The following is a 13,574-nucleotide window of genomic DNA, read 5'->3' on the forward strand; positions in this document are numbered from 1 at the left end:
TGAGAAAAAGAAGAAATTGAGACAACTTACCAAAGGATTTGAGCTTGGAAAAGACCGCAGTCTTGAAAAGAAGAAGGTTTTTAGTGGAAATAAGGTGTTTGGATCGAGAGAAAAGGGAGAGATATCGAAATATTTGAGTGAGAAATGAACTGGGCCAAACCTCGACTATATATAGAATTAGGTGTCTTAATAGATCGAGGATGTGTCGATTGCCAAACAGTTTCAATGAATCAAGGAAGTGTCGAGCTTTTATTGAGTAAACAAAGAGTTTAGAAAATTGGCTTGATGGATCAGGCTATATATCAAGAGGCATTGAGAAAAACCAAAAAAAACTTTGATAGAAGAAGCTTGTGTCGAGAGGTATTGAGCTGCTGTTGAGCTTCTATTGAGCAAACAAAAACATGGTTTTTCAAGAAGGAGAAACACATGAGACGAATGCAAGCAAGATAGACACCAAACCAAACATCAAAGAAGCATGTTAATCACTCAAACATAGCAACATCTCTAGATGCAAAACATTCCTAAATCAAAACACACACTAAAAAAGTCTAACTAATTTTATTTTCAAAAACAAGTTAAGATAAATTAGTAAGCTTATACTACTACATGTATTCCTTGAGATTGCCAAATCACATTGTACATGTACAATTGAATCAAGAATAGCAAAGAAATGCATTTTGCATGTGAAACTTTTGCAAGAGAGCATAAGTTTTCCATCATATGAGAAAAATGATATACGAGAATCAAGAGCATTCACACACACAATCATAACCATTTGATGGGGATCATCACTTTTGAGGTATACCATATAATTCCCTCATCTCCTAGAAACACGTCAAAGAAAATCCGCCACTTTTAGCAATGTTTTTTAAAAAACGTCGTTGTAACTCAAAGCAATAGCAGCATTTCTTAAAATGCCGCAACAAGTATAGTTTTAGCAGTGCATATCTGGTTTATAGCGACATTTTCTTAAAACGTCGCTATAGTGATTAAAGAAAATGTACTTAACATGTCGTTGGAAAAAAGAAAATACTTTATAGCGACGTTTTCTAGTGATTAAAGAAAACCTATCATCGCAAAAAAGAAATACTCTATAGCGAGGTTTTCAAAACGTCGCTATATGTTCTCATCTTTTAACATTTCGCCATTATTTTCATTTCCCACAACTTTTTCCCTCTTTTTTTCCTACACTTTTTTTTTCTTTCTTTTCTTTTATCCACTCTGTGTCCCACTTATTGTCCTTTTCTTTCTTAACTTCACTTAATTTGTCCCCTTCTTCTTTTCTTTGTGTTCTTTCTTCATGGTCTTTTCTTTCTTCATTTGTGACCCACTTTCTCCATCACCACCACGCATCTTTTCCTTCCACCCACTACCACCGCCATAGTCACTGTGGCCATCGTCGACCTCTACTAAGACCCACTACTACCACCATACTCTTTTCCCTCTTTTTTGTTGTTCAAGTTTCTTTAAAGTGTAAGTCTTTGTTCTTGGCTTATGGGTTTGCTTTGATTTGGTTTTTCTTTAATGGGTCATGGAGTTTTGTGCTAATTTTTGCTCTTTTTCTATTTTGGTTGGAAATTGGTAGAGAAAGCTCTTATTTAGATTTGGCTTCTTGGGCAAAAAGACTTGAGGATCAAGGGCTGAATCATTGTAAGTATTTCTTTAGAGTGTAAGTATTTGTTTTTCAATATTATACCTTCTAGCAATGGCAGGGGATGGATCCTTATCAATAGCTAGGATGCTTCTTTTTTTCAATATTTGCAATAAAGTCCCTCCTATTAATACACATTAACTAAATGGAACTATTAAATTAGAAAGAAAAAAAATTGATGATTTGGGTAGTATAATGGGAGGGTTTTATATGTGGCTGACTACAAGTTAAGAAGTACTATGTAAATGTTGTATTTTTTTTTTCTACTTAATTTTTCTATAGTTTGTAGATTTTGAATTATTATTATTATTATTATTATTATTGGTTTTGTGGTTTAGCTACCTTGAAATTAATTTTTAAAAAAAGCCCATTGCCCACTAATGTCTACAAGGAGATTCTTCCATTAGAGGATGATTTTTGCTTAAAAATTATATCTTCAATGTCTAATCATTATTCAACATATGTGTGTGTGTGTGTGTTTGCTTTAGTTTTGATTTTTAATTGAATGCAGTAAAAGGTTGTTTGTGACTATATATGGAGTTGATTTGGAGCACCTGTTTTAGTTGAGGCATTTAGGCATAATGGGTAAGTTTCCTTATGTGTACCAAATGACAAAGTTTGGATACAATTAAACTTCAAATATTATTTGCAAAGTAGTCTTTAATTTTTTTGCCTAATTGTTCCAAGTCTCAACTCATTAAAATTTATTGCAATGACACCCTTATTTGCCTTCAACATCATTTAAGTGTCGTCTTTTCTTTTGCAGGTTAACCACTCACTTATTGTGATAAGTTTGGAATTTGTTTTTGTGGAAAGGTGTGTGCTTGGCTTGAGCATAGTAGGTATTTTTTGCTTAAAAATTTGTACTTGAGATGTTGATAATTACGATGGGGTGGATTGTTGAGTCGGAGTAAGCGGGTGGCTTGCATGGTGCTATAAGGTGGTTTACGTTCATATTGTGAGTGTTTATTATTTTATGAAAATTTGGACTTCAATACTTATAAGCATTTTATATTTGTGATTATGATAATTGTATATGGTGGATTGTTGTGTTGGAGCAAGCGACTGGCTTGCATGGTGCTATAAGGTGATTTACATTCATATTGAGAGTGTTTATTATTTTATGAAAATTTAGACTTCAATACTTGTAAGCATTTTATATTTGTGATTATGATAATTGTATTGGGCGGATTGTTGTGTTAGAGCAAGCGGGTGGCTTGCATGGTGTTATAAGGTCGCTACAATTGATATTAGGAGTGTTTATCAATTTTGGAAATTTGGATGGATATGGTTGAGTTTTATTTTTTGATTAATTTTTGGACTTAATACTTGTAAGCATTCTATATTTGTGATTATGGTAATTGTGTTAGGGTGGATTGTTGAGTTGGAGCAAGCGGGTGGCTTGCATGGTGCTATAAGGCGGTTTATATTCATATTGGAAATGTTTATTATTTTTTGAAAATTTGGATGAATATTTTCGAGTTATATTTTTTGATTAATTTTTGGACTTAATACTTGTAAGCATTCTATATTTGTGATTATGATAATTGTGTTGGGATGGATTGTTGAGTTGGAGTAAGCGGGTGGTTTGCATAGTGTTACAAGGCAATTTACATTCATATTGGAAGTGTTTATTATTTTTTGAAAATTTGGATGGATATTTTTGAGTTATATTTGTTGATTACTTTTTGGATTTCAATACTTGTAAGCATTTTATATTTGTGATTATGATAATTGTATTGGGTGGATTGTTGTGTTGGAACAAGTGGGTGGCTTGCATGGTATTATATAGTCATTGCAATTGATATTTGGAGTGTTTATTAAATTTGGAAATTTTGATAGATAGTGGTAAGTGGTAACATGACCAGAAGAATTTTAAAGAGCATGAGAATGTCCAAAGAAGTTTGGGATGAACCTTCTCATGTAGTCTATTTGTCTAATTTTTGTCTCACATAGGGATTGTATGAGAAAGAGCTCCACATAGCAAGCTTGGATCTGAAAGAATCCTAAAATTTCTCACTTATGTTTGTTTGGGAGCGTTGCATATGTGCATGTACTTGATCAAGAAAGGTCCAAGCCAGATAACCATAGTGAGAAGTTCCAAGCTCTAAGGGTTATAAGTTATGAAATTCAAGCACCAGAAATCAGTTGGGATGTGGAATTTGATGAAGAATGTATATGGAATTGGAGCACCAAAAAGAAGGAAAATATCAATTTTCTCTTTATTTAATGAAGATGAGCAGATGAATGAAGTTCTAGATGAGCTTCCATTCCACCTTCTTCACTAGTATCCCATATTTACGAAAGTTCATCTTCAAGATCATCACTAGAAGGATTCTAGTTAAAAACTAAGGAAATTGAGAATTTTTAAGTATATCTATGGGTCAATGGAAAATATAGATGATATCTCTCTCTTTCTAATAAGTTGTGCAAGATTTGAAATGGAAAAATGCTAAAAATATATATTATAAAAGGTTACTAGATGTTTATTTGAACCTTCACTTTGGTCTTTCTAGTTTCAAAATTCATTATTACAACAAGTTATGTTGAAATTTTCATGTGTGACTAGTTTTTTTTAGTCGAGTAGTGAAATCCCATATTGGATACTAATGAGGAGTGTTTAATATAGTATAATTAGACTAAAACTCATTGCTTAAATTTCTTGGTTAAGTGGTATCCTTATATGTTATATTGACCCCTTAATTGGATTCTCTGTTGTATACAATGAAATAATAGAGGAATATGGAAAAATAAAAAATAAAAATAGAAAGTTAGATAAGTTGGAGGCAAAATAAATTGCTTTCCTTAGACAATATTAGCCCCCATTGATAATAGCTTAATTTTTTTATATTTATATCATTATTAGAAAGCATTATCATACATATTTTGAGTTAATTCATGCATTTTATATTTGGTTTGGAATAATGTTGAATAATTAATTTCATGCTTAATTGAATTCTAATGCGTGAATATGTCTTTTGTAGGAGAATGGAATTAAATGAGTAGATTTGTGCAAAGAAAAAGGCTAATGGACTTTACTTTTACAAGGGTCATAAAGTTAAAGAAGGCGAACCCAATTTCCTTTGATTCCTTACTCCAATTGGACTCAAATTTAATTGGATTGACCTTCTTTAACTTCATTATGACCCTTGTAAAAGTGAAGTACATTAGCCTTCTTTGCACAAATCTGCTCATTTAATTCCATTCTCCTACAAAAGACATAATCAAGCATTAGAATTCAATTAAGTAAGAAATTAATTATTCAACATTATTCCCAAACCAAATATAAAATGTACGAATTAACTCAAAATATGTAATGTAATGCTTTCTAATCATGATACATGTATTTTTGAAAGTAAAGTCCATGATGCATGTATTTTTGTAAAACAATGTTTTTGGTGAAGATTTTTTTTTTTTTTACAAAAATAAGCATATATGCACACGTTATAAATATATGTGTGTATATGGATGTATATACTTATGGGCGCAAGTGCCTGTGACAAGCTTCGGGTTTCCCTCAAAAGCCATGAGAAGTATGCCTCGGCCTAGAGCGGACTAAGGCGGAGGGTATAGATGGAGTTGCTATCTAGATTAGGTTTAGGAACTATATGTATAGTGCCCTTATGAAAAGGATTGATCTTATTAGAGCACGTGTTCAGAGTTTAAGTATAGTGCTTGTGCCCAAATCGATGCTTCTCCATTACGTTTAGCAAAACATAACATTCAAACTAATACACCCATCCAAGCATCAAGAATTTTTTTTCCCCCAAAAACACTACATAACATTCAAAATAAACATTGCTTAAAGTCAACCTACCAATGTTTTAACAAATTGCTCATTCAGGCATTTTCACAATTCCTTTGGAAAACATGGAATTTGAACTTGGAACGGAGGCATCCAAAACCCACTTACAAGCATATTTCCTAAGTGCACTCATGCACTCAAACATGTAAACTAACCCCTTAAATTATCAAAAAAAATCTAACTCATAATGTAAAGACAATAAATAGACTCGGCCAAGCATTTCTGTATCTATCCTTTGCAATGGCACATTAACATAACATTAGGTCCGATACAAAATGAGTCCAGTCAAACGAAACTAAATTAGTCCTATATTTTAACGTTGCAAAGTTGTATCACACAAATATAGTTTCTCTGTCGCTAAGATAAGTTAAAGCGTTGTCCCTTCCTCGCAAAGGTGTTGTTGTCTCCCTTGGAATAACAGGTTTATTCTTTAGGTTGTTGGGTTTGTGTTGTTGGGGTCACAGGTAAATAGTTTTGTTTGCCTCTTTCTCTTACTCTTCCTATCTTTTTCTCGGTTTCTCTTCGCACCCTTTTGTCCTGCCTTCATGGATGCCTTAAACAAGAACTAGAGTCGTTTATCTCTTTTGGAATTAGAGGGGCCCGGTTGTCTGTTGGAGGACCTTAGTTCTCAGGAATACATAACCGCGACAAATTTTCTAACTAAAAGAGCTGTAGGGGTTGATGTTATCGCCAAAACTTTTAACCCTTTGTGGCGGTCTCAGAATGGATTCAAATTCCAAAATCAGGGTGACCATAAAGTTCTATTTATTTTTGATAGTAAGTCGGAAGTCGACCATGTATTACTCAGTGAACCTTGGAGTTTTGATAAGCATTTGAACGTGATGCCGCGGTTTGAGAAGGATTCTCCACTCCAAGACTTGAGTTTCAATAGAACAGCGTTCTAGGTGCAAGTCCATGATCTCCCTATTTGTTACATGAATAAAGCGGTGATTGAGAAGGTGAGGAAGTTTCTTACGAGGCCGGGTTTCTGTGGATATCTCTCTGCCTCTATGTCGTGGCTGCCTTATTTCTCTCGAGTATTGGGAACAGGTTTGGATTATGTTCAAATACGAGAGATTACCAAATATCTGTTATTTGTATGGATGTCTTGACCATGATAATAAGGACTGTGATGTCTGGATTGAGAATGAGGGTACCCTTTCAGAGGAGGATCAACAGCAGTTTGTACTAGTTTGCATGCTCCAGCTTTCTTGACTGCGCATAAAAATGAAGCTATTATCCCGGGGTTCTATAGAACAAAGAATAATATATCATCCAAAGAGCCAACTAAGGAGGGTGGAAGTCGGTGCCGCTGATGGTTCATTCGCTTCCAAAGCCCCATGTCCAGCATAGGAAAGAATTTGTCTTTTTGGAAAACCCGAGTGTGGTGCATGAAACTCGGGTTGACAACTCACGCCATGCATAAATCCGACAGGATTTTTTGGAGTGTGTAGATTCTGAGGATTGTGGTGTAGAAATTCTCTCCAAAAATTTTGAGTTACAATTACAAGATATTGGTAAAGATCTTTCAAGGTTTGACTCAACGACCTCTACTTAAACAGCTGTAATTCCTCAAGTTACGCACGATATTTCTGACATACATCCTCCAGTCCATGAAACTTCCCTTAGTAACTATTCGGGTACTGTTAGAGCTTCCACCTCACCATGTCAAACCCAAGTTTTACCAAAGTGGACACATAAGTAAAAGAAGATTGATTCCCATGTTGAAGTAAATACGAAGCCAGGTTCTTCTGGTAGCAATGGGAAGAGAAGCTTCATTCATGTTACAGATCAATCTGAGTTACCTAATAAACGTCATCAGGTTTCAAAGAATAATGAAGACATGCCCCTTATATTGGTAGAGGCTGTTCATTAGTCTCGCTAGTCCCAAAAATTGCTTAGTTTGGAATTATCATAAGCTTGGGAACTTACATACAGGGAAGGATCTTGGAGATAGAGTTGCCATGGTTGTGATTTGAAAAAAGAAATGGGGGGTAAAATTTTCTAGAAACCGTTTGATTGTAGCCTTGTGAGTAAGATTGAGTTTTTATTTTTTGAGAGAGGTGGAGATGGTAAGATTGAATAACTGGTTGGCGGTATGTTTTTAATTATACGAGGGTAATTGTTTTTTTTTTTTGGGGGGAATTTATTTATTTATTTATTTATAGGAACCATGGATTGTTGGTGCATTTCAATCCTATTTAATAGGTAACGTTTTTGCAAGAGTTAAAAGATGTAGTTTTATCAAATTATCCTTTAGTTTTGTTTCTACTTAAATCTAAGGGGATAGGGATATTTTTGAACCAAGAAAATGTCTATGCCAAGCAATGAAAGCCTCTTAAATTGTAGTATATAAAAAGAAAAGAAAAGAAAAGAAAAAAAGTAAAAACGTGAGGTGAGTGGAATATTGGAGATATAGGAGAGCTAAGGATATGGAATAGTAGTGGTTTTTTTTTTTTTTTTTTTTTTTTTTTTTCAAAATAAAAAAAAATGGAGATTTGGGAAAAAAAAAAAAAAAAAAACTGTGACATTAGAGAAAGGAAAAAAAAAGAAAAGTAAAAATGTGGGGGTGAGTGGAATATGGGAGAGATGTGAGAGTTGCATTTGAAAAACCAACTGGAAGAGTGATCCTATTTTGTAGAGAATTAGAGATGTATTTTAATCGAAATGTCCTATTTAAACCTAAGGACGTAGGGGTATTTTTGAACCACAAAATTGAGGATTCCAAATAGGAGAAGCCGCTTAAATAGTAGTATAGAAATATATATATATATATATATATATATATGTAGATGGGTTTAAGTTACACCTGGTGTAACTCTAAAGAGTTACATCTTTTTTAAACTATTGGATTTAAGTAGATCCAACAGTAAAAAAAAGACACTCATTATGCTTATTCTGATTAGGATCTCATTTATTATTCCTTATTTATGACATTTCATATCTACCTATAAACCCAAAAAAAAGGTATACGCTTCTCTTTCTCTTTCTCCTCCACTGTAAGTTTCTTTCTGCTCTTTCTCTTCTTCATCACTCTTCCACCACCTTTGCCATAGGGTTCCACCTCCACGGCCAAGTTGCTGGCAAAAAAAAAAAAAGCCAAGAAATCAGTGACTTATTCTAGAAGTTTGGAGAACTCAACTTGTATATATTTCATTCCTTATATTTGTTTGTCCTGACAAGTGTATACAACCTCTAATCTTGCTATGGAATTTATGGAAGCTTAGAAAAATAATTACACAAGAGAGGCTATTTAAGGTAAATTTGGCTGTCAAGGAATTGTAGAACAATGCCTATCAAAAAAAAGAAATTGCAAAACAGAATATGGTATGATTTGGGGGTAGTTCGTGATAGTGGAAGCCAATGTATTGGAGCTATGCGTGCAAAAAAAAAAAAAAAAGAACTAGGGAATGACCAAATTAAATGCAGTTATGAAATTGTCATGTGTGGTTGTTTGCTATTGTTCATATGAATGATCATTTCAATTAGATTTTCTTTTGTTATTTTCTTTTAGGTTTGGTAAATTCATTACAATAGAGAGTTCACTTTTTGAATTGTTCTTTTAATAATATTACAGAAATATAAATGATCTCTTTCATTGTTCTCATGCGATTACTATTGTTTATATGCTAATGTTGTAGTTAGTAGCGTTCCTGTGCATCGCACGGGTTAGCGACTAGTTGTTGTTGTTGTTGTTGTTATTATTATTATTTTCTAATATAATATATGCAGTTTCCTTATTCTAGTTATTTTATTTTATTTCCATTTGCTACATATTTGTAGTTAGACCTGTTTTAATAGTGGCTACCTTGTGGTTTAGACTTTATCACTTTACCCATCTGAGGTCGCCTTAATTAGGCCTCTGTAACCCACCTTAACTTCACATTGTTAAAAACATAAGAAACATTAAGAAAAATAATAATAATAATAAATGAAGTTCTAAGACATTGCATAAAATTAATATCCACACTTGATGCTACTACATTTTGCCGAGGAAGCACTACCTTAGGATCATTTGTAGAAGCCTCCTTACTCCCAAGTACCACAAGTAGCATGTTGGAAACAACATTTCCAAGGGTAAATAGTAAATACAACATGAACCCGGTGTTTCTCACATCCAATGATGCTAAAAATAATCGGTCCAAAGTAGTGATGGATCCAGGATTTTAAGTTAGAGGGAGCCTGAGTATAAGCTAAAAAACAAAAATATTTACTCTAAATAGACACCTATATAGTATTAACAAATTATAAATACACAAAATCATTGTTTTTTAATACTTTAAAATGGTAGGTTCCAGTTAGATCAACTGGTAAATTCTTTGATAGTTGAATAAGAGATTTGGGGTTCAATCCCCACCTATACAAAAAACAGATTGATATCTTGGTCTGATGATAAAGAGTTATTATTAAAAACGAACACCATTGGTTGAAACTATTTACAAAAAATAATAATACATTAAAATGCATTCATCTACTAATAAAGACTAAAAACACAAAATAATATTATTTTTTAGTACTAGAGATTTTTATTTTATTTTTGAAGTTTGAGCATTCACAGTAGTGGTGCTAAAAAATTTAACTTTTTGCATCTCAAAAAGTTACTTTATTTATTTTACTACCCTACTTTATAATACATCAAATATCAAATGTTCTATTATTTTATAACTTCATTTAAAATAATATAAACAACTCATTAAAATAATAAAAGAAAGAGAGAGAATTTTAGTTTTTTAACTGAAGGAAGATAATTAATATTAACAAAATATTTTATTTTATATTTAACAACATACTACAGTCAACTGGTATTTATACAATAATACAGATTAGCTTTTCCAATAACACATGATTTTTTAGTGGTAAAATAGTATTTTTGCTAAAATACAATCACTATTGTGGATTTTTTTTTTTTTTTTTTTTTTTTGTTAAGTTTTTTGGTTGAATAGTTACCAGTTGGGCTAGACTAATTTGGCTGATTAGAGAGGAGGGCCTAACTACCAAAATGAAAAATATAATAAATAAATAAAAAGTTTGGGCCAGCAAGGCCGTCCCTTGGGCCTTGGGTCCATCCCAGGCCCAAAGGTATATACAACCATATAACAATGTATTTCTTTTGGGCTAGTTATTAAACCCAAGTGTTGTTTGGGTCCAAAATTCAGTAATTTAAAATGAATGGGATTGGTGGTGTAAGGTTGAATTTAATCAATCATGTGTTGGCTTTATTCCATGCCAAATTTGCTTGTAATTTAGCATGTAGAAACACTGTATTTAGGTGGGAATAATGTAAGGGTTATGTGTGAGAGAGTGTGAAGAAACTTAAGTTGTATGCTTTCAAGAAGAGTCTCACGACTGGTAAGTCGCCACACGTGTGAAGCATGCAAGGAGCTGAAGGGTCACGATAGCTAGAGCACTACAGGACAAAAGTACAATCTGGCCTGGAAGTTATCTCGCGACTCAAACTCGCGACTTGTTCCAGTCGCGAGGCCAAGTCGCAAAAATGCCCTGTTTGGATGAAAATTGACTTTTCACATTCCATCTCATACCCTACTATATATACCCTTATACCCATGAAATGTGAGTGTGGCTATTCAGAGAGAAAAACCTTAAGAGAGGTTTCTACAACACACCCACTTCATTAGAAAGAGAGCTACTTATTCTTAGATAGAAATCTTTGTAGTATCTTTTCATTCCCTCTCCCATTGTTATACCTATTGAGAGGAGATTTCTACCCAAACACTACCCACACCCATTTAGAGTGTTGAGTGTTTTTGGAGTTTGGGAAGTATTGGAAGATGCCAAGGATGGCGGATGCAATATGGGATTATTGCGTGATCTGGTAAGCTAGAGAAGACAAGGTTCGATGTAACCCTATTAGAGCAAGAAGTTTGGAGGGCTTAGGTGCACTAGATAGATTAGGCTTGGAGGGTCTTCTGCTATTCATGTATCCCAACTTTATTCTCTAGTAGATTATTGACCGCTTGGAGGGCGGCAGAGAGGTTTTTCGCAAAGTACTTTGGTTTCCTCTTCAAGAACACATCATCGTGTTATCTTTGTGTTTGCATCTTTCTTCCCTTACTCTTTACCTTTTAATTACTTCTGTGGTTGTGATTAATTTCGGTTTAGAGTGTTTTACCAATTCTGTTTTAGCTTATATTCATCTTTCCGCACATATATTGTTTGTGTATAAGTTTGTGTTGGTAATTTTATATTTGAGGGTCTAAACATTCATTAGTGTTTTACACACTATTTGAACTTTTAGGTGGGTCAAGTTTGGTTTTGAATCCCAGCCCCCCACTTTGCGACCATTTACCTATCTAAAAAAAAACAATGCATGGTGGGTCAATTATTGAGGTAGAGAATAAGATAGTCAAAATTATGATGTTTCCATCATTCTATTTAAATATGTTGGTATGCAAAAAATATCTTCTCTTGTAGAAAGAACGTCTTTTGAACTGTTAACTCGCAGTTCATTATACTATTGGAAAATGTTATTAATACTATTTGGTAACCAATAGTTAATGGGAGAAACAAAAAATATGAGTAACAATATTTTTGTAAGTTATTGATGTGGTAAATTTTTACTGGTTCTTAGGGGATGCATTGGTTTTTATCTTACTAAACATGTTGAGATCATTTGAATTTTGACTTTCTAAAGTAAACCGAAAAAGTTATGAAATCATACTTATTTAAGTTGGTATGCAAGTGCTTTCGTTGCTAAGTTTATAGTGATAAAAAGAATAATATTATATATATATATATATATATATATTGTAGAGGTGATTAAGTCTGTTTGAAATTGGATTATAAGCTAGCTTATTGTTTATTTTTTTCTATTATTTGTAAGTTCCATGTGAAAGTACCTACTTATTTTATTTAACTTCTGCTTATTTTTATTATTATTTACAGGTCTTAATGTGAGTCATCTAATTACTTTATTTAACTTTTACTTTTTATCTACAACATTTTTAACAAAAAGTTAGATAAGCTGACACTTAGCAATTTCTATATATCTATATTTAGAAATTGATTTCTTTATTAAGACTGGATATTACCAATTTAAATATGTATCTAGTATCACATTATTAAAAATTTAAATTAATGTTATATTTTGTATATTGTTAAATTAAAATTATTAAATGGACTCTCTCTATTTAATTGTTTCAATTAGTAAACTTCAAATGATTTTATCTAAAAAAACTTCAAATAATCTTGCAAGTGCGTATTGTTTTTTCTTGTACGTAATCATCAAATTATGGGTGATAGACATCTGAGCAGTGCTAATAATTTGGAAATAAAAGAAAAGATGACAACAATTTTAACAAGGTTCGGCCAGGAAAACCTACATCCACAGCAGTCTTTATTATTTTCTATTTTGCAGTGCATAAATCTGTTATAAAGCTTTGTTAATTTATATATACAACTTTGGAGAACAGAATCCATACGATTATTCAATCCATATTTATGATCATATCCATTACCTTCCTCTTTTATTTGATTTTGCTGATGACACAGGTATGACTTTGTCGTTTTTGATTGGGTTGGTGCACTTTCCTTAAATGTTTGATCTTCAACATCCTTTAATGAAACAACTTTCATGGATCAAACTTCATGTCTTTAATGACAAGTGAAAAATAGATTATTTTTTATATGAAAACAATTTTAAATCATTTTGGGGAAAAAAAAAACAGTTTTTGAACATAGTTTTTATCTAGAAAACATTTTTTTTGCAAAACAGATTTTTTGATTTGAAAACAAAAAAATAATTTATATATATATATTTTTTTTAAAAGCAGTTTTTTAAAACAGATTTGTTTTAAAAAAAAAAGTTTCGGGTTGCCCCTTTTAAAAAACAGATTTTTTTTTTAATATTTTGAAAACCCTTTTTTTAAAGGAGAAGAAAAAGCATTAAAAAAATGTTTTTGTTTTGAAGACAAACATTTTTAAAAGACCTTTTTTTTTTCGAAAAAGTTCGTTTTTAAAGAAAGAGGTGGGAAAAGATTTTTGAAGAAAGGAATTTTCTTAGAATAATGTGTAGGGGAAATGTTTACCCAAGCATATTTATTTTATGGCAACTTTAATAATAAGAGATGTAAAGGAACAACCATAATAAAGTGCAGAAAA

Source organism: Quercus robur, chromosome 4 (assembly GCF_932294415.1).
Source record: "Quercus robur chromosome 4, dhQueRobu3.1, whole genome shotgun sequence".
NCBI classification, from domain to species: domain Eukaryota; kingdom Viridiplantae; phylum Streptophyta; class Magnoliopsida; order Fagales; family Fagaceae; genus Quercus; species Quercus robur.